Source organism: Pezoporus occidentalis, unplaced genomic scaffold, assembly GCF_034315485.1.
Source record: "Pezoporus occidentalis ecotype Australia unplaced genomic scaffold, CSIRO_AGI_Poc_V1 ctg8, whole genome shotgun sequence".
NCBI classification, from domain to species: domain Eukaryota; kingdom Metazoa; phylum Chordata; class Aves; order Psittaciformes; family Psittacidae; genus Pezoporus; species Pezoporus occidentalis.
The window spans coordinates 4147326-4174791 of record NW_026916158.1 but is presented as its reverse complement, the minus strand read 5'-3'; the positions used below and the strand labels follow the sequence as shown (position 1 = coordinate 4174791).

General features: G+C 37.6%; 1 long non-coding RNA gene across 1 annotated transcript in view; it reads right to left on the bottom strand.

Moving 5' to 3' along the window:
* The window catches only part of LOC134155666 (uncharacterized), a 111254-nt gene that overhangs the window by 74946 nt on the left and 8842 nt on the right, over positions 1-27466 (bottom strand). The window contains exons 2-3 of the long non-coding RNA XR_009961668.1: positions 16561-16614; positions 14247-14371 (exon numbers count right to left, since the gene is read on the bottom strand). This is a non-coding gene — a long non-coding RNA (uncharacterized LOC134155666). The remainder of the gene's footprint in view (positions 1-14246; positions 14372-16560; positions 16615-27466) is intronic.

Below are 27466 nucleotides of genomic sequence, written 5' to 3'. Positions count from 1 at the left end.
TAGTTACTAAAATTTTAGGGTCCCCAAGTCTGCATCTACCCAAGAAAGTACTGGGAATGAACATCAAAATGCCAGTGACGGTAAGGCTAGAAGCCCAGTCCTAATGTAACTCAGGTGGATCTCTGGAGGGAACCCGAAGTTAAATGGCTGCTGCACCACACCAAGGTCCTCAAGCAGCATCTAGAGGATGCTGCCCTCATCCAAGCAAATACTGCTGAAAAGAGTATCAGCTGTTGTGGTTGGCTGCGTTTGGGCTTTTTTTTGTTTGGTCAGTTGTTTGGGGGGAGGCTGTTTTGGCCTTTTTTTTTTTTTTTTTAGTAATAAAAAAGTACCACTGGTGCTTGGCTTGGAAAAATTCTTCTTAAGGAAGTTTTTATAATATAAGATGGTCTTTGTATCAGAAATTATCTGAAAAGGGGGGATTTTCATCATGCACCCATCACTGTGTCTTACTAAGCTGTCTGCAAATACACTTTTATTATCAAAGCAGACATGTATCTCCTCAAACAAGTACCATTTGTACGTTTGCTGCATCATTTTCTTGCTCCACCTAACACCTGAACATGCCCAACCATGTATTTTACTCAAGAGCCCAAACACTGCAGTATCGCCAAACCTTCCAGTCCTGTAGTATTTAACCATAAATTTATCCCCACAGCAGGGAGGTAAATTCTGCCTTCTAGAGCTGTTGCTGTGACTACCTCTGCTGCTACCATTGCCAAGGCTGGGTCACTGCAGCAACAACAGTCATCAAAACAATAGTCATCAACCATATTACAAGGCAGGGAGTAAAAAAAAAAAAAAATAAAATGATGTGTTTTACTGAGATCTGGTTCAGCAAACTTTTTTTTTTTTGGTTCAGCATTGAATTCTCAGCGCTGAAAAGGCAAACTTACTAGTTTATTTCAGTAAATTTCCTTCAAAAAAGGCAAAAGACCTGCAACACTTTCCTATCTATGCAGTATCCGAGACTCAGATTGCTGAAGACATAGGCAAAGCTAAAATGGAAAGAAAAAACAGAAAATACTTTGCAGTTGTTATACAAAGATTGACTGAGCACAGAAAGCTATGCTCTTATTTCCTAAAGTATTCCGAAAAATTCCTAAAACATCTCCCATCCAATTGAAGAGAATCTGGAATTAACAGTTGACACGTGCATGATGTAAAGAGAAAGAATCTTTCATTTGTTAAATCACTAATAAGCACATTTAATATCAAACCAAATGCCTTTCCACTGAAAGGCACAGCATTTGTTTACATCTGGCAGACACTACGGAATTCACACTATGCAACAGGTGCTTAATCTGGAATACATTAGATGAAGGGACCCCACCAGAGATAAATCTCAAAATTAAATGGCTTCCTCTTTTGTAAACCCTATTGTCTCTCACTAATGTCTCTCTTTTTCCTCCTTCTTCCTAACAGTTCCAGAATGCTGGGAGACATGAACATACCAAGTCCTTGACAGAAAAATTTAACACTTCTAAATCTGGACAGGTCTGTTTCTGGGAACAGAAAAAGACACTTAAATGCTCCTTCCCCTTTGCAATACAGGCATAAGAATGTGTAGTGGCTAAGAATGTATAGTGGTTAAGAATGAACAAAGATGCTTCTCTTCCACTGACTAACAGGCTACTAGGGCAGAATACTGGTGAGGTGCATCACACTCCTCCAGTGTGCTTGACTCATAGGGGCTACAAACAATTACAGGCCTTGCTATTATTGCCTACTTGGAAGTGTAGGAAGCAGTAATATAAGCTCTACTAGAAAAGAAATCTTAAGTAAACTCAGAATCATCTTACGTCAGGAAAATCCTCAACTATGCTGATTACATGGAAGATGGCATTGGAACCTCAAACATAATGCTTATTAACTTGAAGAAAGAGATGGTGTACCCATCTGAAATTCTACATCAGAGCCTTTCACTCTAATCCCATTGGACTGAGATGTAAACCAATTGGACTGGATATAACACCTAAAAGGTCTCTCTTTCCTGAATTACAGGAGTTAAAAGCATTACCATGAGTGTGTCAATAGGCCAAGTTCTCCTCATCAGCCTGTAACCATCTTTCTTTGTAATGCTGCCCTGAATCCCCTTTCCCTCCTAGACAGAGGCTTAGCTGTGTTCCAGGTCAGATCTGATCCTGCACATCTGTGTGACCCTGCATCAGACTTTGGTGAAAACAACTAAATTGTAAAAACCCATTTAAAAATCACCAGATTTTCCTTTGCCCTACACAAAGCTGTACAAACAGTGAAAAATTTCAGAATCAAAGAATTACTGTCTTTATCATCACAATCTTCCAGCAAACATAAACCAGATTCTGGTTTTACAAGAAAATCTCAAGCTCTCTACAGAATCATGTGAAATATGATGATAATCTTGTCCTTCTCTGCCATGAGCCATCCTCATTTTTCTCCTGGTTTTAATTCAAGTATTTTCCCAGAAAGATTAAAAAAAAAAAAGAAAATTTTTAATAGACAACTTATTACATCTGCTTCATATCCCATCTTCACACATTTTCTACCATAACTCTTCGTCGTTGAGACACAAGAGACATAAAGCACCTATAAAGATTCCACTCAGAAAGCTTTGCCAGTCATGCACTCTGAAGTCCCATCAGGAATCCAGCTCCTCACCAGAGACAAAGGTCTCCTGTCAGCTGGTTCATTTGCATCCTAGCTGACAAGGTTGTTCGCTTGGAGCTTTTGTTACATACTACAGCATCCTTACAGATTAACATAGAGATCACTGGCACCTTTCTGAACAAGGGCTGTGTTCTTGCTTGCAGCTATCTCTGAGGTTGTACTTGGAGGCACTTCAACAAAAGCTGTGACTGTTCAAATTATTTCCTACCAGCTACTGTGTATGGTTTTAAAACTTTTCTCTACTAGTTTTAATTGATAATCAAAGATGTATCAAGTCAAGATACTGGTTTTGTCTCTTAAATAAAAAACAAAAATTGGCATATTTAGTGGCATGGACAATGCCAGCACCAGTCCTACTTTCACGTGTGAATTCAGCCTATGCAGATGAAATATAAAAGCTGCTCTAAGTCTACGGAATATTATAATTAACAATAATTTCTTTCCCCATTTTACAATAGTTAGGACTTTTTCCTAAGCCAGTGCCCCACTAAAATTTAACTTCAGCAATTGCTCTTCCTATTATAGAAAGACTCTCTGTTAATGCTCTGAATTTGGGGTGTATTTGAACGTCTAAACATGGCTGTGAATACCATGATATGACAACAGAGCTAAACTTTGCTGTAGTTTGTAGCTTCGTTTTCAGATTTTTCAGCATGTCAATCCCAAGCATTTAAGAGTCACATCTTGTAAAGGGACGGTTTAAAATAACCAATCTGAAGTAATTTTATATTATATTATGGGCCCATAAATAAATATTCTATCTAGAAGCCAAAAAGTTTTATTACTACATGCTGAGCTCCAAAATCAAAGTACCTGCTGATGCAGTTACACAACTTCAGGATTTCCTTGCTTCCAGCCATTTGTGATAACAGAGAGAAGAGCCTGGGTCTAAGGCCTAGCTTTATTTACGTCAAGAAAAACAATTAATTACCATGTTACTGGTCATGCAAGTCTTCTTTTCCTCTTCCTTCCTGTTCTTCCTCTTGTACTTTATACACTGCTGGTCTTCCATTCCCCAAAATACAGCAGCAGAACAGAGAATTGTTCTCTATCCAGGTAATTGGTAGCTGCTGCTTTCAAGATTTTCCTGGAGTTTTTGTCATTCAATTCCTTCTTATTTATAAACTGGAAGTATTTTCTTCTATGACTACAATGACATGATGCTCTTTGTAATTTTTAAGTGTTTGAGACAATAAAAAGAATATTTGCATTTCAGTAATGCTAGTTCCATGAATTTCTAGTGGGAATGGATCACTTCCTAAGTTTAGTAACAAAATTCATAGATTTTGTTTGCAAAATTTGTTTGCAAAATCCATTTAAGTTTCCTAGTCACCATCAGAGTGATGGATGGACTTGCATTTGGAACCTTCTTTTAGGGGATTCCTCATGTTCCTCCTATTCCAATCAGATAACCCAGAACATCTCTGAGCAACCTGCTTCTAGCTGACTTAAACTAATGCTTCTAATACAGCACAATTTATTATATTTTCAGCAAATACCTGCTCATCTTCAACTACCCTGAACCACAGTACAAACAACACTAATAATCACTTTCACTCTCAAGGTTACATTAGTACAGAACCTTTTGTATGGTGTAATTTGGTTTGGGTTGTTTTTTTTTAAGATGCTGCTACTAGGTCATTATTAAAACTGCAGCCCAAATATTAATGAGCAGTAGAAGGACCCTCATGGTTACACTTAGCACAGAACCTTTTAGATGGTGTAATTTGGGGATTTCTTGAGACACTGCTACTAGGTCAGTACCAAGCCTTCAGCCCAGCCAAAACAAGTAGTGGTTACAGCTGCCCTGTTACCTTGTACCATCAGGCCTTTACCTCCAAAGGGTTAATAATTTCTATTTTTCCTGACATAGCAAAAGCTTACTTACAGGTTATTTTGAATTCTGTTGCAGAAAGATAGAGAACACGAAGTACACTTGCCTTTAAGTTGAGATAGTTAACCACTGCAGTTCAACTCTGATGCTGCTCCCAGCCACCTGAGTGCTACCATGACATAATTTCTATGGGAAGAAATAAAATATAGTAATCAAAACTTAAAAAAAACCCCCAACCAAACAAAATCAGAGCAGCTAGTCTGAACAGTACAAATTGTAATAACAACTCTTACAATGACAGAACTGAATCTGTCCCAGGCAGCATGTTAAGTCTATACAGTCCTATGAGATTTTCCATTAGGGAAAACAAACAAAGAAAAATAAGCTTCATTAGAGTCTAATGGCATGCCAGAGGCTTGCATTCTTGTGACTCTTCAAAATCCGCAAATTCAACCTTGCTTTTCTGAAAGCGTATGCTTGCGGTCAAAGCAAACCCTTTAGTTCCTAAATAATCTTCCTATACTGCCAGTAGCACGCTTTTCCAAGCATACCCTTTCCTTAACTCCTGGACCTGCATCCTCATCAATGCTATGGAACAGAAGTCTGAAAGCAGACTCGGCCCACGTAGTAAACACAATAAGCACAATTATTAGACAAAAGAGATCAAACCTGAAATGGATCACGTACTGTTAGCATCTATGTAAAAGACTATCTTGCAGAGAGACCCTTCAACACCTACCCCACTGAAATTGTGTTTCTCCTGGGGTTTTATTTGATCACCAGGGTTACTTACTGTAAGAGTGTGATGAAGCAGCAGAAAAACTGCTGGTAGGGAGAAGAGGTTGTTAGCTTGGGTGGGGGCGGAGGGTAGTGGTCCCCCTCCCTCCTGGTTTAAAACCAATAGGCTCTGCACAGATTGTTCAGACAATTAACAACTTTTCTCAAGAAGCATTCATGAATTCTACAATCCCTAGAGATCGCAGATTGGGCCCTGCAGAAATGTGTTTATACCCAAAATTTCCATGTTCATTAGTCATTAAAAAATTAATGTCACAGACTGAGAATACAATAAGAGAAAATTATTGTATTTTGGAGAGGACATAACATGCAAATCTGCAGAATTGTTAATTTAAATTAGAAATAGCTACCTCATTAATCAAATGGCAATCTGTCGAGCTTCTGTTCATCTCCTACACATCTAAACTGCAAGAAATTAAAATTGATCAGCCAGTATCCATAGTAAGCTGTCTGCATTCAAACCAAAGGGCTTACATTGGTTTAAGATTGTGTAGGTAGGAAACACTAAATCAAGGACTAGAGAGTGTATTTCAGCCTTAACAACTGATTAACTAAAAGCATGTGTTAGCTTCCTCATTGAAAATTTTCCCCACAGCATACCTTCTATTCTGGTTCTCCTAATGAGAGCAACAATACCAGCTGCAGGCTGGTTCAGCAAACAGCATGCAAGTCAAGTCTGGTTCTGTGTCACAGCAGTGCAATCTGTTATTGTGTCTTTGCATCATAACCCTAAACAATAAGACTATAAAAGCATAGGGCAAATTAAAATTATTCCTTTGCTCTTCCACTTACTGCCTTTAAAGAGAATGGTATGGGATGTCACAAAAGTCAGTCAGTTATTAATTCTTGGATTATTCAGTTTCTAGTCCTTATTCATCAAGATTTCACCTTCTGTCTTACTAAACCAAAAAGTCTGAATTCAGATGCTTTTGTAGAAAACACAGATAAACTTGGAACGAATTACCCTTACAGAAAGTGTGCCTTTTGAAGAGATGGAATACAGGAAGCACTTCCTGAGCAGGCCAATACAGTTCAAGTATGATGTCAGGGTCATTATTCCAAATTTTTACCAAAACATCCTGGATCAACACTGACACAGAAAATTAAAACCTGTATCAGGAAGGCCTGATGGAGGTCACAGCCCCTTGGCTTTTGTGTTAACATCTAAGAATTACCTACCACTGTTATCTGGAAAACTATATTCTGTCCCATGCAAATCTTAAAATGTTTTAATTGTATCAATTAGTACCATTGAAATGGCTGTCACATGAAGTCAAACATTTATGAGCTTGGTTTTGGCTGCACCCTTAAAGCACTCCAAACAAAATTCAGCATTAGTTTCATTTTAGTTTCCTAAAAGCTCACTGCAGCCTTTGTGACTATTTCTTCACTGTGCAGCCAAGCAACTTCTAGATTCACAGGTAACAACATTCCACATAATTAACCGCAAGCATGTTAAAATTAAACAAGTTAGTCATAAAATGCATACATAAATTCACTGCAGAAATGAGGAATCCCAATCTCAATCAGCACATACAGGTGGCACAGATACACAATTCCATTTCACCAGCTACAGTGTTTGTATGTGTAATGCCGTGGCCACTGGAAAAAAAGATTTCCCATCTAATAGATTACACTTTTAAAAAATACCTTTTAGAAAAGCCAAAGGAAGTTTTACTTGTTTCTAGAATCATGTGGCACAAAGAACATTTGCCTGTTAGAGTTGTACTGTCCTTGCTCCAAAGATAACATAGGGGCACTGCTATCCTATCACTGACAAAATACAGGATCTCAAGCAGCATAAGGGAACTGCTCCCCTTGCTTGTCCTTAATTAGTCTTTTAAAATAATTTTACTTTTATGAGGGTAAGAAAAATTAGCATTACAGCAGAAGGACTGCCTTCCAGTATGCATTTCTCAGTCTTCCCTCTGAAGTCAACACCAGTCTTCACACAACCCTAAACCCATCCTGAATTACAGCCATTTCCATACTCAGCATAAACTTTCCACCCAGGATCCATTTGGTGGCACAGCTATTCAGACATAATTGAAAAAATATTCCATACAGATATTGCAGCTATTCAAGGTCAAATTCTCAGGTTAGACTAATCATAATAATTCCCCCAAAATTAGAAAGGGAAGGGACAGCTCTTTCATTCTCATAAAGAGAATGAAATTCTTCATTCTCATAAGAGTTTGTCTGGAAAGTCTGAGCACAGCAGTTAGACTGCACCTCCTTCAGCCCCTCCAGAATCCACTTTTGCATATTCACACTGTTATCAATTACTGCTATAGCCTCTAGAAAAAAATTTTATTTTCTTATAATGCACAGTCTCAGGCTGAACAAGAGATGCATAATTAATCCTTGTGATATCAAAGTATTTTAAGAAAAAGCTATATCCTCCTTGTGCTTATCCTTTAATGTAACAGTTTTAATTAAGCTTCAAATGTGAATGCAGTGTATTTTAAAACAGAAAATACACATAATTAAATGTAAGACCCAAAGTGAAACTCTGTGTTCTCCAAAATCCTTCAACTGATCTTAACAGAGCTGCAATTGCACTTGTAAGACAAGCGCTCTTCAGTTTGCACACCCTTGGACAGGTGTGGATTCATTCTACAAGGTTTTGACCACTAGTCAGTAAAAATCAAACCTATTTTCTGTAGATCTGAATTCACTGTGGACCACAGCAATATCTCTCAGTAGAGAATTTTCATCCCTCTATAAATCACAAAAGGCAGCTTTTGCTCACTTGACCGCCGTGCTCCAGCTGGTTCCTCCCCTGACTGAAAGGAAGCTCAGAGCTATTGTCCCCAATCCCAGCTTAAGACTGTCCCTAGAATTCCAAGGATGGGGTGGGAGGCAAGATGGCTTTAAAACAGGGGATGTCTTCCCACAGACACCCTGCTTGTAACTCCAGAAGCCTACAACTCAAACACATTTAATTCTTCCACTCATGAAGAAAGTAACTCTGCAGGGTTACTGCAACAGACTTGGCTTCAAGGATCAAGACTCTTTCAGTTAGATGACTAACACCAGTGTTAGATTTAAACTACATATGGGGCATATACAAGCACAGAGAGAGAAATTTCTGCATATCTTGTGATCTGAAGAGTCAAGGACAGGCAGGACTTTACAAAACTCCAAATGTCTCTTAGGAGAGGAAAGGTCCAGGAAAACTGCCATGTTCACATTTTTCTTCCTCAGCTACCAACCTCCCATTAAATCTGTCCTTTACTAAAAATACAACATAAGAAATCTCAGGAGAATGAAGAACAATACTGAAAAGAGGTCCTATATTCAGCCTGATAATCAGTTGCTTTTTTTTTTAAATGTGTTAGAAATGCTGCCAGCACAAGTATGTCGATATTGAGGATCTGAGAATTAAAAATAGCAATATAAAACTGGTATTCTTTTTCTCCCCTTTTCTTTATGCTTAATTTCTCTTTTCCAAATGTACTTTGCACATTGTTAGGTAGGTATAATATGTGTGGGATGTATTGTTGAGGTTACCATGGTTTCTCATTTTTAATGAGCTTCGACACTTTATAATCTAACCAAATACATTCGTAATTACTACATCTCTTTTTTTTTCTCCCTTCCCCCCTCCCTCTAAACCACTCCAAAAATTACTGGTGGTAAAAGTAAAACTAGTGATTTGAAAGACAATAAAACATCAAAGTAAAAGCCCACCCTCGAAGAGTCGGCAAACAAAAGCTTAGGAAAGTAACAGGAGAAAATTACCACTAGACTTGGGGATCTGTTCAATGTCCCTGTATCTGCTCTTAACATCTAAAGCTGGTGTGAGATTTTCTTCTGTTGGGTGCAAAATTCCCCAAAACGCACAGAAAGCCAAGTCCCATTTGCCATCAGGAGTGATGGTGAATCACTGAACACTGGCTACACCACCTCTGATGCTGTTTGCCAAGTCTGCTCTATGCATAAGGAGAGTCTTGAGCTGCTCAGACTGCCTGTGAGCAGCCATCTCCTGGGAAATCCCCAATTACAGTGTTTACAGCGTTGATCTAGCAAAGCAAGGGAGCCTGACTTAGAAACAAGAGTCTGAATAGGACACTTACAGGCTGAGCCACTTTTAACTAATACACTGAATCGAAGTAAACAAAACTGAAGAGGCAGAAACATAGGGGTGAAAAAAAACCCCTCAAAGTGTTTTGCTTTTATACTATTGGAGCAAGTACACAGAGATAAATAAGCTTAAATTTAAAAAACAAAACAAAACAAACCCCCTGAAAAACGAACCAACTCTGACTGTCAAATATACAATTAAGAAGAAAAGTGCTCGATGCTTACGCAACCACAAACCACTTTTTGCAAGAGAGTTACTTGTCAGCTGAACCTATTTACTATCACGTAATTTTGGCTGACTCCTGATACTGATGAAATCAGCCAAGGTGTAGAAGTAGTCTAGGGCTGGGATCTGTAAATAGCTCTTTGTCCCAAACACATGAGCAAAAGTGTATTTGCATTTACGGCCACTGTTAACCTTACATCAAGAAGTGTGGAGTAAAATAAATCCTTTCCTTCAATTTTTAAGTAGATCAAATACTCCTTTCATATTTTTATATAAGAGAAAGTAATTTTAGCCTTCAAGAAACTAGCAGATTGGAACCGCAGTGTTTATATAACCTACAGTTAGCCAAGCAGCTGTGGCTGAGAGTTCTCAAAAGCATCAGCCACTGCAAGGACAGAAGATGAAACATCTGAGGGCTCCAGGTGGAAATTTTAGCACATGCTGTTCTAGGACCTTTCAAGGCACTTACGCATCTAACCATCACACTTTATAGATAACTAGACACAGAAAGACCAGTAAAGCACAGACAAGGTGACTCAGCATTTCACATAAAGTCTGTGCCAGAGTGGGACACTAGATCAGCTTGCAAATTCTTGAGATTTAATTATCACTCCTGGCACTTCATCCACAGACCACTCCTCTCTGTAAGAAAAAACCATAACATCAGCACTATCCCTGGGTAAGATGGATGATTTCAACTCTGCTGCAATTCGAGAGATTAAAGAAGCCCTAGAATATAAGTGAAATTTGGCAGAAATTTGTAGGGGAAAGGAAAAAAAGTTACTTCTGCAGTATGAATCAACATGAACTTAAACATTGTGAAATAAACTTCTGATGCCAACTTCCTGTATAAAGTGTCTGAAGATGCACACTTACCAGCAGTACTTTCTTTCCGATAAACTCTTACAGAATGAAAGAAAACTGCAACCTAAAAATTTCCATCCCACGTCCTACCGTGAATCAGAAATTGCTGATTTCTCTTGGAAAGGTCATCAGCATATTACTTGACAGTTTCCAGAAGAGCAGTTCATTTGAGCAGTGCTTTGCTGGAACATGGTGTCACATAACCATACTGCCATCTGTCCACTAAAATCACTTTGATTCCATGCAGGAAGAGGCATTCCTAGGCTTATGTACAGGACAGAACAGCAGACTGACTCTGATCTACATGAGAGACTTTACCTGGCACCTGGCACGGCCAGAAAAATTAGTGCCATTTAGTAAAAATGAACAGTTCTCACTATCTCCCTTTCAGCACTTGCTTATATCTTTAACAAACCTTAATCACCCTGTAATATTCTTCCTCCTATGTGGCTTTCCAATCCATAATTTTGTGAAAAGGCTATAAAAAAAAAAACAAAACAACACAAAAAAGGACAATCAAACTCCACTGTGTCTGCTTCTTGCAAAGCAGGCTATCAAAATGCTGAGTACTACAAAACCACTGAGTATTCCAGGCTTTAAGGATACGCAGTATGACAATCAATATTAATGTACATTCACTACATAGGTTCAACCAAATAACAATACTATCTTCAAGAAGTATCAAGAGACTGGAAGGATTCTACAGAACTTCTGTTTCCTTGATTTTCTGGCTTTAACCTCTTCTTATCTCTTGGTCTTGACAAAATGAATTATTTTCATTTGGAGTCACAGTTAAAGCATTTCAAATGATTAAATAAAGCAATGTCATCATGTGCCTGTATGTCTAGGAACTGCCTTTCAGTGACCAAAGAAACCCCAAACTTGGATGAGCCATTCAGCATGAGAAATTACCACACCTTTGGCAAAGAGATCTGTATTTGTATTATCTAATGTATGGTACAGGCTAGGAGACACATTCACTTGGTTGTTCACCTAAAACAAATGAGCAATTCCTTTCTACAAAAGGAACAACCCCCCCAAAAAAAACCACCAAAACAAAACAGAAAGGCAAGGTCACGCACACCCTGCTTTGAAGAGAGAACTGTTCTTTCCCTGAGGATGCTTGTCTCCAGTACTTTCAAAATATTATTTAGGAATCTGCCTCCATTAATTTATTTTCATGGTCCTCCATAAAGACTATCTCAAGTGATGAAGTGTGAAACCCCAAAATAATTAGGGGAAAAGTCTACACGAATTTGAGGCATCTGATTTGAAATTACTAGAACCTTGTTTCATTAGACTACAAAGCACCATAATTTGAAAATCAAAAGAATCACACCGGTCCCCCTCCCCGGCAATTTCCTTCTCTTTCACAGAAACATTTGGCATATTTTCCACCTGTAGGTATCAAGTATTCCACAGCAGGCATCTATTAAAATGACCATTAATGGATGATCGTAGCAACTTATTCCAGGTGAGTTTCTTGGAGACACAGAGCAAACCTATGGCAAAGCAGAACTCTGTCAACTATCTGAAGAGCACCAAGTGCCAGAAGGCTCCATCCTGATTTCTACCAGGAATATGACATGTGGAGAACCCTTGGCGAGCTTCAGTGGTAGTGTAAGATTCAGCCTGCTCACCTATTTTCAGTGATGTCTACCAGAGCACCAGTGCCCAAGAAACTCACAGTTGTTCCACTAGTGTGTAGTACTGGCTACACACAGGTACTCATTCCAGCTCACTGAATCTTACTTTAGCAATCGCTGCACAGTACCATGCAGCCATAGCTGAACTCACAAGGCTTTGACAAATCCTGCATCTTCATCAAATTTGGATTTTTTCTATAGAGAAACAGCACAGCACATCCTTGTCTACAGTAATTCCCTAGACTAATGGAAAGTTCCTTCTCCAAAGCACTAAAATGTGTCAACAGAACTACTGTTGTGTTTCTTTTAATGTGGTGAACTGAATTAATCTCCTTCCTAGTCTCATGCTTATTAATGTCTGATAATACTAGTACTAGACATCAAACTGGCTATCACATGAGAGAAAGTTTTTGTGAAATGCCCTATTATCTAGTTATTGAAGTCAGGGTTGTAAAATACAGCACTTCAGCCTAACCTGAGGTAGGACGTTCAAGTTTATGCAAGACTAGGAAGGAAACCGAAACCATTGCTTTCATTTCAAAGCAGAAAACAATCTTTTCTAAATGTCAAAATTTTATGTTTACAGTATTGTCAAAGTCAAGCAATGTAAAAATCACAAGTCAAGCAAAACAAAAGAACCCAAAACACACAAAAAGAAAAATCAAATTGATTGGTCTTATTCAGCATCACAAGATTTTAAAATAATCACTGCATTCTTTGGGTAGTGGCACATCAAAGAGTTGATGAATAAACAGGCATTTGGACTAAAAAAGAAGATAACTTTCCACATCACATTCACACAGACTTCCCCCCTTCCTCCTTCAGATGCATTAACAACATCCATATTTGGGTTACGCTATTAATGCTGCTCTTTAGACAGGGAGTTTGGAAGACTTTTCTACTGCTTCTAAAACCAGAAAGCTCTCACATGTTCACATCATGACAGAAGATGGCCTTTAAGAAAGCCAGACAATACTGCCAGACTTGCAAGACAGTCAGCATAGTTGACAACACTGTTTAGTCTAAATTGGGGGGGGGGGGGGAATAATAATAAAACCTAGTTTACCTGTTTCTCATTTCTGTTAAAATAAGCTACTGGCTTTATGTTTAAAGTCAATCCTCCAAAAACACTTTTGAGAAAACATGCTGCAGTACAATGCTGTGAACCAAACATGACTGAAACTGTTACTTCATTAAAGGCCTTTTTTGTATGACATTTGCAGAACTAGTTCTCTAATTATACTGCTACCCATATGAGAAGCTTTTTCAGGAACAGTTCATTCTCCCTTGCAAGGAGACAAAATTTAATTAGAGAGGAACCTTTAAATAATGGTTACATAAAAAATAAAAATACTTCTGTAAATCCCTTTTAGTTTAGGTTTGTAATTCTTAAAGGTCACACTCTTAAAAACTCTGTAACTTAAAAAGAGATCATGACTTAATTATATAATGCTTCAAATTTGTATTAATGGACATGGTTCATTCTCCTTTGTTACAAATTCTGAGATATGAAAATAATTAAAGATTGAAGATTGCCAGATGATTTTTTTTTGTTTTAATTCAGCCAGTAAGGTTTCCTTTTAAAAGGGTAGCCCACATATATATCAGTCTTGAACACAGCAACACATCAGTGCATCTGTTGTAGTCATTTTTGCCATAGACATTTATGCTTCATCTGTTCTACACATCAGAAGCACAGTTGGTGGGGGGAAGAAAAAAAAAAAGCCAAAAGTTTGCATAAACCACCTTATTTACAATAATGAGGTTGCAAAATAAAGGCCTTAAAATGTAAAGTCAGTCAATAAACAGAAAGATGTTTAAGTATATACACTCTAATTCTGTGATACTTCTTGCTTTTCTTACCCTCTACTGACACCTTCAACCACACAGATCTCAATTCTGTAAGAGATGAAAAACAGTAACAGGATTTTAGTCATGGAAGCACACGGGTTTTGTGCCTCAACTTGTATCAACTGCATAATTCAGACTTTAGGTACCCTAGAATTGTTTAGAAAGCAGTATCAGGGAACCCATTTTAGGACCAGGAAACACAGAACAGTATTTCACATCTTAGATGGAAAAAGAATGGTCTGATTCAGGATCCAGTACTACACTAGAGAGCAAAATGAATCTTCATTGTTACCAGGGAGCTGCACCTATGGCTCTTAGCACGTCCACTCTCTCCCCTTTTACGCCTCTTTACTCCAGAAGAAATCTGCTCCCTCCTGTCCTCAGCATTCTGCAGAACTGCTGTTTTGTTGGGGTATGCTGAAGAGATCAGCTGATAACACTGATGCCAAAAGTGTTAAATTCTCTCACACTGTGAGAGATTTCAAACTGCAGTTAAGACCAACTTCAACTCAAAGAATGAATTAATCTAAAACTACAAAAAATGTTTGGAACTGAGGAAAGGGCACATACAATGGGGATTACAAGCTAGTTTTCATTTATTTTCTTTGAGCACTGTTAACTTTACAGTATATGGTGATCAAATCAAAGACATGAGTGCTGTGCCATTCCCACACATTTTACGTATGAATTTGTAGTGGAAATGAATTTTATAAGAAAAAAAAAGCATAGAGAGAAAAAATAAAACTTAATTAATACCTTTAAGTCATCTGTTTCATCCCCTAATTCATTAAATTCTCCCTTTCACACTTTTTCCCCGGTGAAGTTTGTGACTTTTGCCCAGTTTAGGACAAATCTTCAATTAAAGTTTTCTTTAGCTTACAAACCTATTAGCATCTGGGTCACAGCTAAGCCAGTCACTGCTTGTCATTTTAACACTCTATGACCTTTGAAGATTGAGTCAGTAATTCCGAACTGTAACCAACGAAGAATCCAACAGCAAAAGCATGTTCACAGAAACATAAGTTTTTCAATAAATGCTTTTCCTCTTTGACAGTAGTAGTATCTGTTACTCTACCTACTTTTGGATGATCTTAAAATTCAAGATCATATTAGATTTTGCTAAAAATAAAATTGGCTCAGTGCAGGAAATGAGGGTGTTCTTTGCTTCTCTTCTCTTTCTCATGTTCATGTCCTCTTTCATGTAAAGCAGGAATTGGCTAACTTCCTTTTCAAAATGGAGAAAATTCTCAAGAGAACTTGGATAACAAAATTAACAGGCGATTGGACTAAAGACCATCACTGTCTCCGTTTGTGTGAAGAAGAGGAGAACTAGAAATACTCTTTGCCCCAAATCAAAAAGTATATACAGATTCTAGCTAATCTCCTGAACCATAAAGGTTATGAGAAGAATTAGTTTTCATGCCTTCATGAACAAGGGACATCAACAGCTAGGAATTACAAACTAAAGTTGACAACTATCTTCTGGAAGGATACACTGGTATGGCAAGAACCAGGGAGAGGCAAGATCTTATGATGGTCACATTAACATAATTGTCATCCTTGAGAATGAGGCTCTGAACCCATAAAATTTCAGCAAAGTCAAATTAAAACAGAACTAAGTACTTAAACTTAACCCTTCAGGAAAGGTCTCATTAATTGGATGTTGTCAGTGGCTGCAATCACCTGTATCACCATACTACCATTTCTGAAAAGGATCACATTTGACTTGTCTATAGTAAGATACAGAACAGTATTTTTAATGTGTTACTAAAAACTAATTTGAATCTATTCTACCTCATTGAGCACTAGAGCCTTCAAAATCCCAGCCATGGGGGAGACAAGGGTACATCTGAACTGATGAAGACAACTGCTCATGGGATCTTAAACATCCGTCTCACACAACCAGCGCACAAGCTGTAAGTTTTGTAACTGGAAAAGCCAACTTCTACGTTCCTCTCATTCACATTTTAAGGTGTTTTTTTGGTTTGGGTTTTTGTTGTTGTTTTTTTTCATTCATAAATGCATTTGAAAACTTCTTTCTAATCTCATCTATCACTCTCTTAGAGCCTGGACTAAATTGTAATTGACCCTTCCATCAGTCAACTTCACCTCAATCTTAAGGATTTCCTCTTTGTTTCTGCAGCACGCTTAGGCTTTTACAAAACATTATGCTAGCAAAGGAAGTGTCTCATGCTTTCCCTTACTGTTCATCCATATGCTTCTAAAAATAACTCTTCAGAGGTTTCGATTCTCTCCCGGACTGTTGTATATTCTTTAATCTTTTTCTATCATATGACTATCATACTACTTTAGCATCTCCAATTTTAATACAGTACACAGTCGATATTGGAAAGGTGGTTTTGTTTTTTAACCTCCCTTCCCATAGGTATGGTATTAAGTACACAAAGTCCAGAAATTTAATCAACAAAGAAGAGTATCCAACTCCTTCCCACCTGAATCACACAGGTGTTTAGAAATACAGTGCTCTGTATTGTTAACTGTCTGTTAATGTGGAGTTACTCAACAGGAGAATTCTTGTGTGTTCATTAAATGAAATCCCACGTAAGTTACGTTCTCCCACACAAGTTTAGAAATTACACTCTTACCTCCAAAACCAGAGGACAACTGTATACAATGGGTCTTCTGAGACACAGGTGAATCTGCAAAACAGAAAGAATGCAGCTATAGAAAGATAAAACAAGGCTAGGCTGAGCAAACTCAGAAAGTGGGAGGGCTATGGCAGTGGTGTTCACTGTATTTACAGAAAGATAATGTGTTTGCATTATTTTCTGCTCTTGCTTGGTATCTCTGAGCTTTGGAACTGTACAGCCTTCAGGAAACCTGCCAGAATGATGTATCTACAATCCCGTACAACTCTGGAAGGCAGTCTCTGTCCTGTAACATTTCTGCTTTTCATGCTTCACAGTGATTTCGGTTGCTCCTCCAAAAATATTTTTGTTATATATTTTTCTAGTTGCAGCTCCAAAAAGAGCTGTATTAAATCAAGACATCCATATACCAGTTGGAGGATTCAGTGGTATGAGAAGCAAAAAAAGCTGTTCTGCAAGAGTAATAAAATGCAGGCTGAGCTCAACATGTATTGTTTTGCTACAAGTCTTCTATTTTACTTTTATTCTCCATAGCTGTACATCATCATCTCTGGAAAAAATGTTTCTGTAATCAAGACAGGTTCTGTAATCTTCTGGTGGTACATTAGGCAGAATAAAATTTTTATTACACAAAATTAGTTCTTCAGAGATCATAATATCCAAGTACTGCTTATGTAAGTGAAGAGAATGCTATGATGACTTGGAGGCACATAAGAAACCCCAAGCTCTAAGACGGTGGTATTCAGATTTGTTGTCTGCACAGCTGTCACACTGAGCAGTCAGTCACCCAAGCACATGAACAAACACAAAGCATGTGAGCTTTCCCTGGGTAATTACTGAAATGCTAATACTTCCACAGACTGAGACAAAACATAAAACATTCAGCTGCTGGTACCACAACATAACTACAATGGATAACTGGATAATAGCAACAGCTATTAACTGTGTAATACTGCGTAAAAACCCCATAACATTTAAATACTATCCCTAACAGCTCCCCAAAGCCTCACTGTATGTCATACTACTAGGATCACAAAGATTTTAAATGTAAAGATGCTAATTTTTAGTTTAAGTAAGTACAGCTAAAGTAAACTGTAAACAACAGTACTGATATCCCTTTTCCAAGCACAGAAATTGTTAATAACCAGGGCCAAGAAAATGGATGACTTTCCAGAAAGGCAAAGTGTGAATTAATAAAACGCCTTGATTGTGCCATGGTACCTCTGAGGAATCATTTAGGCTGTACAGGAAGGCAAAAATAAACAACTTCCACTTTTTACTTCCTTTTCCTCTACAAACTCACCTAAGGGTTTTTTTGTTTTTTTTCTCCCCTCCCCCCCCAAACTTCCGTCCCCCCCGTCCCCCCTTTTCTTTTCTTATACATTTTAATTTAAAGCGCATCATTTCCTACCAAAGCTTGCTGCATCAGCCTGGAAAAATCTTTAGAATACCTAATTAGCTATTCTTCAAATTAGTCTGTAGTCTGATTTGGATATCACTATCTCGCTTCAGCGGACCAGGAAAGAAATACTGATTGTGAGTGTATCTGATTAAAAACCTCCTCCTCCCAAAAGCTGGAGAGCAGCAGCTGTATTTCAGCTGTATTGCTAATGAGCTATTCAGAAACATTCTTAAATGGAGTCTCTCAGAGCTTTTTTATTAATCTCAAAACCACAGCCATTTTAAGATCGTTTTAGGCATCTGAATAGTTCTCTGTATTTTTGATCACCCATGTAGATGGGATTCCACCAGTATATATTTGTTTCACCATCTGAAGAATATTTCATTTATATTCTAAAAATTTAAAGGCCTGAGACAAAGTCTCTAAGCTAGAACAAATTTATTGACTTTAATTCACTTCCTGACTTATTCTTGCATTTCTAGATTAGAGTTTTGATTTTGGATTAAGCAGAAAATTCCTCAGCGCGTAATCACATCATGCTGAGGCAAAAAAACAATACAGGAAAACTTTTTTCTTCAGAGGTGCAACAAATGTAGGGCGCTGGTGGGAAAAATTGGGAAATCGGTTTGGATAGACAGCTTCAGCCATTCTAGACCACAAGATAGTTTCAACCAAAATTAAACATTTTTATTGCATTTCTATATCTTAAATGAGGCTCAAAACAAGGATCTGTGAATCCAGAGGCATGTCTTTCTTGCCAAAGCCTCAGAGCAATCTCCCCATTAGGCCTCACATCCTGTTAAAATGTCCTCATCTGCAGTGTATTAGAACTGCCAACTCTCATGCCAAGTTGTGAGCTATTCTGTTAACCAATCCACCTGAAAACCAAACCAACCTAAGTGCTTTTTTACAGTGTTATCTGACTTCTTCCTAGACAAATCAGTTCACTAATCTGATTCACCTTATGTACCCACAGACCCTCTACTGGCACAATGCTGTGGACAGGAAAGAATGGCCACAGGTGGAAGCAGACTGTGCAGGTAGACACCATGAAGGGCACATGGAACCACAGCCACAGTTCCTCAAATTATCTCAGAAAACATAATGGAAAATACAAGCAGCTTTTTCTCTTTGAGTATCTTAACACTCTGTGTTATGAGGTTAAATGATTTTATTATAAAACAATTACCTGTTCATAAACAGTTTATACCAAATCCAAGCACAATTTTCAAATGCAAATTTCCCTGGCTTCAAGATGTCAGCAGCAGCACATCTGCTATCAACTTTATATTACATTCCTATTTCTGCCTCACACAGTGAAAATTATCTTCATGCCTTTTTATATCCAATTCAATTTTGATTCAATGTTTGATTTCAAGTCACAAGTCCGCATATTGTAACAATCTCTTTTGTAATACATGTTGTTCTTTCAGACCTTCACTCATTTCCAAGCCAGCAGCTTAATATAAACCCTTTGCTGTTGTTCAGAAGCTGAACACATACAGCCTGCAGACATACCCCATCAGTGTGACTGCAGAAGAAAAAAAAAAAATAAAAAAAGAAAATAAAAAGAGAAAAAGTCTTGCTGGACTGGTGACATCCCCTGCGTAAAGAAAACCTGTCAGACTCAGCCTGTTGCCTGGGAAAAGGGTCTTTCAAGTGCTGATGATTACGGCTGTCCCATACCACACGCACACCCATGTACTGGGAGGGTCTGTAGAGATTTTTTTCAAGTGGAATTAAAGCAAAATTGCCCTAGATTTATATCACTAGCCAGTACAAAGCTGGGCAAAGCAAGGAATGCTTATATTTAGCACTCAACCTTGACAAAATCTGGAGTGAGAGGGATGAACTTGCTGCCTTTGTATGTGTATGTGTGTGTGTGTGTGTACAGAGGCAATGTTTAATCTTCAGATACATAATAGGGTATCACAGGGTTACTTTTAGGACATAATACAACATCTACAGCTGCAGCTGATTGTCCCAAGTTTCAATTAAAGTAACAGCCTTGAGTTTCAACAGCAATTCAGTACAGAGAGGTAGATTTTGAATGTGCTAGGTAAAGAAACCCGAACAAACCCAAACCAAACCTTTCCACAACAAATGCTCTGGGAGGGTTTATAAATGCTATTAACATACAATCACTTCAGTCTTTGTGGTATGTTTTCCTGAATTTTAGAAATAATGTGATTAATTTCCTTGCACTCATTATTAGTCTTGGAATAGATTCATGATGAGCAAGAAAATTAATCAATACCAAATAAAATGGTCATACGTGACAAGCTTCCAGCACAAGCTGAGAATCACAATCCCACTATTAAGAGAAAAATCACCTCATCTCCACTTCAATGTACAACAGACTTAACTTTTTAAAAATATAAAAAATAAATTAAAAAACCCTATCATGCAAATAATTGACTTAATGTATTAAAGCATCTGTAGAGAAGAGGACCAAAAAGACTACAACTTTATTAAATGGAAAAGGAATGCAAGAGTTATATTTAAACATAAATTACTGAATTAGGTAAATGGGCAATGCAGACTGCAATAACTACTGGACAAAGATATTTTTACACGTAACTATGAAAGTGACTACTGTTTCTAATACCTGTGAAAATGTTATTCTTAATATACTGATTTTTTATATGTATCATTGAAATCACTTTCACATGATAGAGCGTCATGGTTTAGAAATAAAGAAAATCAAGTATGATTGCACTCAGGAAAGCACATTTGAGGTCACTTCCCTGCTACTGGTGCTCCTTCTTAGATTAGAAAATAAAATTAACTTTTGTTACTGCCTTTTATAGAAAGACATTCCAAACAAAGATTTCCTCTCTGGATTGATCCTGTGGAAAACCACAAACTTTTGGGGAAAATTTTATCTTAAACACAGTCACAAAACAGAAAATTTCAAAGAGGACGCCTTGAGATCCCAGAAACAAATGCTGCCATACCAGACCAACCTGGGAAGCTGCTAGAAACCCAAGAGACCAAATTATATTATAAGATGAACAAAATGATAAAAAAAAAATAATCTATGATTTAAATGACAAAACAAACACACAGGACATTTGACCCATGCCAGAAAACAGATCTTTAAAAAAAGTGTAAGGTCATAAAAAGATACAGAGGTGAGGACATTTAACTTTTTTATTGCTCCCCAGAAGAACAATAAAACTCCCCCCAGGATCATACTGGCTCATGGAGTTAGCTGAAATGATGAATGTAGCTTTACAATGCATCTTCACATTGTTTCCTTTAAAAAAAAAAAAGTCTCCCCATTTTCATGCGCAAGATGAAAGAGCCTGTCTACAGAAACCTAAGTCAAATTATTAGCCTGGTGTACCCTTTACACACATTTATGAACTGAAATGTTGCAATTAGACTCCTCTGTGGCAGAAGGGGAGCCAGTGGAGTTTGTTTCTTTTTCTACAGATAAAAAAAAAAGAGAAAAAAAAAGAGAGAGAGACTTCAATAAAAATCTGTTGACTTTCATAAAAGACAAAATAAAGGTCAGGGAAAAGGCTTTAAGTCTTCTGGGAAATAAGAAGTTAGTCCTGTTCTCAGAAAGAAAGATAATCAGTGGCAGGCATAGTCTGTCCTGCACTATCTTCCTTGCTCAAAAAGTTTTATTTTTCCTTTTTTTTTTTTTTCTTCCTTATATTAGGAGCCACTGAAGATTTAAAAGGTGTTCCAAAATATTTTCCACTTTGTTGCAATTTGAAATACAGGAGTGGAAAATGTCCCCCGAACAGTGTACAATGGCAGTGTCTACTCTCACACAAACACACATCACTAAAACTCCTGTTACATTTTAACCATCTCTACAAACAGAGTAGTTATCTTCTTGCTTTATAGTAAAATAAACTGAAGACACATAACAAAGGTGGAATACCACTTAAGTTGCTGGGTAATTAGGGAACTGAATGCAAAATGCCCACCTTGACCGGGACACCACATAGCTGGCTTGGTATGCACAAAAAAAAAAAAAAAAGATTTTTTGGGGTCTTAAAGGCAACAGCTGCTAAGGCTCTCACCTTCTGATTTATGAAAAATACTGATGAACTCAGTATCTAAAGAGAGATTTACTAGTGAAAAGCTCATACATCCCATGGATGCAAGTCATTCTGTAGCTTAGTAAAACAAAGCCCCTACCATTTTGCAAGAAACTTATTAGTAAGCCTCAAATTTAAGAGCTGAGCTTCTATCACATAAGTAAAACTTAGACACAGTGGTGTTGGAATAGTGTATTTAGTTGAAAGTCCATAACACATACAGATTTGATTCCACCCAGTTACCATCCACATTAAGCCTTACACGGCTTCTCTCTCCTATATTGCAGTTGAAACCGAGACACTACTTGAGCAATGTAACCACAATTATTTTAAAGGCTGTTCTTCTGCCAAGGGTTTACTCTTACCTACACCCTAGAACATAGCAGCTTTGCTTGAGAGCGTTCCTGAGAGACCACAGGACAAGAGTTCTCAGGAGAATGTACTGCAACATTCTGAAGTGGGCTCAGGAAGACCTGAGTAATGAAAGAGAAAGAACTCCACACCTTGTCCTCTTCATTTGTGCAGTCCATAAGGACTGAGGTCACAATAATCACATGAGAAGGCCAGACAAATTCCTGCTAATTGTAAATTTACAAAACATTTTAGCTTTCTGTGTCCCAAAATTGTATATCCACTACATATCCACAGGGGAAAGGACGGAAATGGGCAAAACACAAAAAGCAGGATGAGATTGATGGCTTTCTCCTTGTTATCCAGTTCAGATTTAAGTCTCAGCTAAAACTGGGAGGCTCTGAACATATTCTCTTCACTGTTAGGACACCACTTAGAAGCTATAGAGTACAGGTTTTGAAAAGAACATGACTCCAAGCCTACTAAATCTATGAGAAATACTGTATGTTCGTTTTCCAGAATTTGACTCAGAACTTTAAATAAGACACAAAGGTGGAAAAAGGATCTCCATCATTCCCCTCAGCTTCAGTAAAGAATCTCAGAACTTGAATAGATTAAACTGCATTCTGCTTCTCTCCATATTCATCTTTACTGATTATTTTCTTATCCCAACAAGAAATACAATTAGACAGACACTGAGTCATACAATGTAACAAATTTTAATTGACAGAGGAAAAACAAAAAGATTTAAAACCCAATTAATTTCTTCTTTATTGCTCCAGAATCTATAACTTCTGTTCAAGCAAACGGTACTACTTTTCACCTGGAAGACATTTCAGGCTTCCAACTTCTGTGGTTTATTCTTTTGTTTGCAGATACTCAGTGGTTTGTTAAAATAATGACACTTTCTAATTCTTTGGGTGGTGATTCACCAAACCTAAGGACTGCTACCACCTCCTCTCCAAGACATATGTGCTGGCCTACAATGGTGACGAAGAAAGTTAAGAACTATTTTGGAAGAGAGTAGCACTAAGTTTGCACCTAATGTAAATATTTAACTACATATTTCATTTTGTTCCGTTAAACAACAACTGATCTTTTTACTTAATTTTAGAAATGTATTCAGATCCCTAAACCACATTTAGTCTCTTTTAGAAATCAAGCTTTTCTGCAGTTTGGCCAAGAGGTTAAAAATTTTGCTGTGTAACATTTCTGCTTAGGCTTCAGCTCCTCACTCTAACAGCATATAGGTGCGAGAACACCTACAGTATTTAATGATTTGTACTATGATTCTGAAAACTTCTGATGGATTACATGATGTGCCTTAGCCAATCACAGAAGAAGATGACACCAGTTTTCTTATAAGTTAAATCTTGAAAGCCAAAAAAAATCCCTTCATAGAAGAGAAAAATAAATCTCTATGAACAAATACCAAGCCTACTGGTCCTCCCCACTTCCAGTGTGGGTCAGCCCTTCTCAAACATTTTCCTGTCTTTTGTCTATATTGGCCAAGGTAAAGAAAAGCAGCTCCAGCCTGACTGTTGGACACAAGGCAGGAGGAAAGCAACTCACTACAGCAGCAAAATTGAAAACCAAGAATATAATTGTTTTGAAGTGGTCACCATAGCTTTGCTGAGCATAAGTAAAACTATGCTTCATCAGGTCCGATGGCTCAGGCAGTCACTAATTTGTCTGTTAGATGGCCCAACTTCCATATATTCACTGGTTTTCTTTGCTTTTATGTTCTCCAAGCCAAAACTGCAGAAAAAAAAAATAAGGCACAAGACAAAATCACACTCCATACAGTTTCTGTGCCTGTTAGTAGCATGCCTAAAATCACTAAAACCTTGTGACAATCAGTATCATCAGTAAATTGCAGAAAAACAGCAGATGACGTAACATGAAGGCTGAGCTGCTCTCCAGCTTTCTGCAACAGGAGGAGACATCTTAGCAGCTTACTGTTTTGTCAGCCTGGCACGGTCATCAGAACTGCCAGTCCTACAATTTTCCTCAATACAGAAGGCTTGTCTACACAAGGAAACAATGGCAAAATAAACTAGTGCACAGACTTAAACGCTAGTTTCTATTCTGGTCTCACATCTGGTTCAGCAGACAAACTACCAAATAGCTAGCACACAAAAATCCTAATTGCTACTAAAACCTGAGAATAGAGGCTTCTAAATATCTTTTTGAATATGACTTAATTTACCTTTCAGATATTCATACTGCGCATTAACAGGACTTGTTTAAAACACGAAAAAGTTCCCTCAGTTTGGAAGAAGTGTGTCTATGTGAGGGCTAGCAGAGTTTAGTGTAAATTCAAAAATAAAGAATGACACCTTTTTTCAAGGCATCACAGATATTAACACACAAGTAGTAAAGTAACACTAGTAACAAACGCTGCATGGTTGTCATAACAACAGTCATGCAGCAAGACACGGAGAGCTGAAGTGAGCTGTCAGGATTTTGGAGCAAGTAAGAAATCCATTGTTTCAAGTGATTCAGGACTACTGAGCTAGTTTAATGGACATGCCCATTTGGCCACAGGTCCTTGGAATGGAAAGATTCTAGTTCTCAGTAACTGTACAGGATAAACAAACACAGAGTTCAAACATCATAATGAAAAGATGGCAAAAGCTATGTGCACAGAAGCAAAATAATAAAGATCTTTCTCCACTGGTCAGTCTGCACACCAAAGAATCGCTTACTGTTAAATGCAGATTAGCTGGTTTTATGAAAAATTTTAGGGGATATGGCCTTTACCATATTTTCTTCAAGCAATACAAGCCTTTTCTTCACACAGATCGATGTCCCTCTGTCAGAGGTGTGCTCTCTAAGCAGGTTATTCTATACATTTATACTCTAGGCTTTATTACTATTAATTTATTATTAATTTCATCTGGAACATTCAGCTATACTCAGCAGTTTTTTAGAAAAGTGTGATTTCACAAAACAAGAACTGAATACTGAGGGTTATTAGGAAATCATTTACCAAGTGCAGCACACTATTATTCCCATTGATAATGCTTTTTTAAAATTATGAGTCCTTATGGAAAAGCATTTCTCATAATAACAAATAAGGCGCTCTGGAATACATATCATAGCAGCATCCTCCCAGTATAATTTACCATGGAAAACATTAGAATTCTGGCTGCATTACACCTGAAATACTACTAATAGAGATGGGTATAATATAATAAACAAATAATACAAAAAAATGGGTATTTTGCTGTGTTCCTCGTGCCCCCCCCCTTGAAGGCTGACTCAACTGAACTACTTCTGTTCTATTATTTGGTATAAGGAATATGGACTCACAGGTCAACAGTAGGGATATGAAGCATAAGGATCTACTAGCGTACACCAGACGGGTTGGTATCAACTGAACCAAGATTAATCCATAATACAGTGAGGAATAGCAGGATTTCAGCTCCTTTTTACTGGCTAATAAAAAAATATTTACCTAAATAGTAACAATATCAACATCAGTCTGCCTTTTACATGCTATATGATTTGGGTTCAATCATTCAATTTAGATATCAGTACTTCTGCCAATGGAATACTAGTCAGATGAACAAATATTGCCCCACTGAAATGTAAAAGCCTAGATCTCTCTTAAGTTTTGACAAAGATACTCCTTTTGCTAACAACCATTACGACATTATCAGCATTTGTTGATTTGAGTACCACCAGCTACAGCCATCACTGCCCAGATTCCTTGGTCACAGTGGCAACGCTCAAGATGCCTGCCAGGTACACAGACCAGACCTATAAATTCTGGTAACAGCTGTAGGCACCAGCACCAGTTTCTCTTCAGACACATTTAGCTCCATGCAACTTCATTCACATAATCTTGTGATTGCAGATTATGCTATGAAGGAAACCAACAGTTGAACTGATAAGAGAAAGACATCAAAAAGGTGACAGCCCTTATCAGAAACTTCCTCAGCACTGCAGCTTACAGAAGAGCAAGGCAAGCGGCAAGGAAAAAGGAAGTTTTCAGAATTACAACAGAATTTCAGAGACTACTTTAAATCCTCTTCCCACACATTTTCAGGAGCCTCTTTTGCTCACAATACTAATTCTCTGTACATTCCAAAGAGGAATCTCCTTCTGTCAAATCCATTTGGGATTCTAACTCACAGGAAAAGCATACTAGCTGTGGATGCTACAAGCCTTCTGGTATTTCCACGTCTGACTTATTTCTATCTTCATTATCTGTTCTACAGAGATTGTTTTCCGCTGCAAACACCTATCCCCCTACAATGGAAAGACAGGCACATTCATATATACTAGCAGGCTGGAAAGAGGTTGCTTTGTCACAACACAAGAATTCAGTGCCCCTCAACATAATACATCCAAGAGTTGTAGTGCTTCGATAACAAATGGGAGGGGCAGAAGAAACAGAGGCAGCACCAGCTTCTTATCAGAACAAATCCTCCTGCAACTAGCAGAAAAATTAGCGCTTTGCATTCACACAAGCACTTTTGACTGCTTGAGTGTATCCATGGCAACACCCATCTTCCAGAAATTCCAGTATGCAAGTACACCCTCCTTTTACATTCTACCCAAAAGATGAACAGAACTGAGAGAACTGAGAACACATCTTTTCCATTAGTCTGGTTCTACTTCAGCTGCAGAGTGCATCACAAGAAAAAAAAATAGCTATTCCCATATCTACCCTCTAAACCAAATTCCTCCAAAACATGCCGCTGTAATTTCTGGATTACTCTACTCTTTGACAACATTATTCACTGTCCTCCCACACAAAGACAAGCCCTGCAGGATTCTGAGTAGTTTGAATGCATTGTTGAGTACCATTTACTAACATCTGACTGGTAAATAAACATTTGATTACATACTTTAAAAAAAAAAAAAAAAGGTGAAAACATATTCAAATATATCAATAGCATTTTCAAATTCTTGGTAAGAATAGGGTATATAACATTTCCCCAGGAAATCTGACAGAATTAATAACTTTTCTAATCCCAATTTAATCAAAGGCTTCTTAAAAGAAAGATTTTTAGTATATTTGTTGACTTGGAAAAGAAAATTACATTGGAATTTCAGATTTCTTTATAATAAAGTTAAGCCT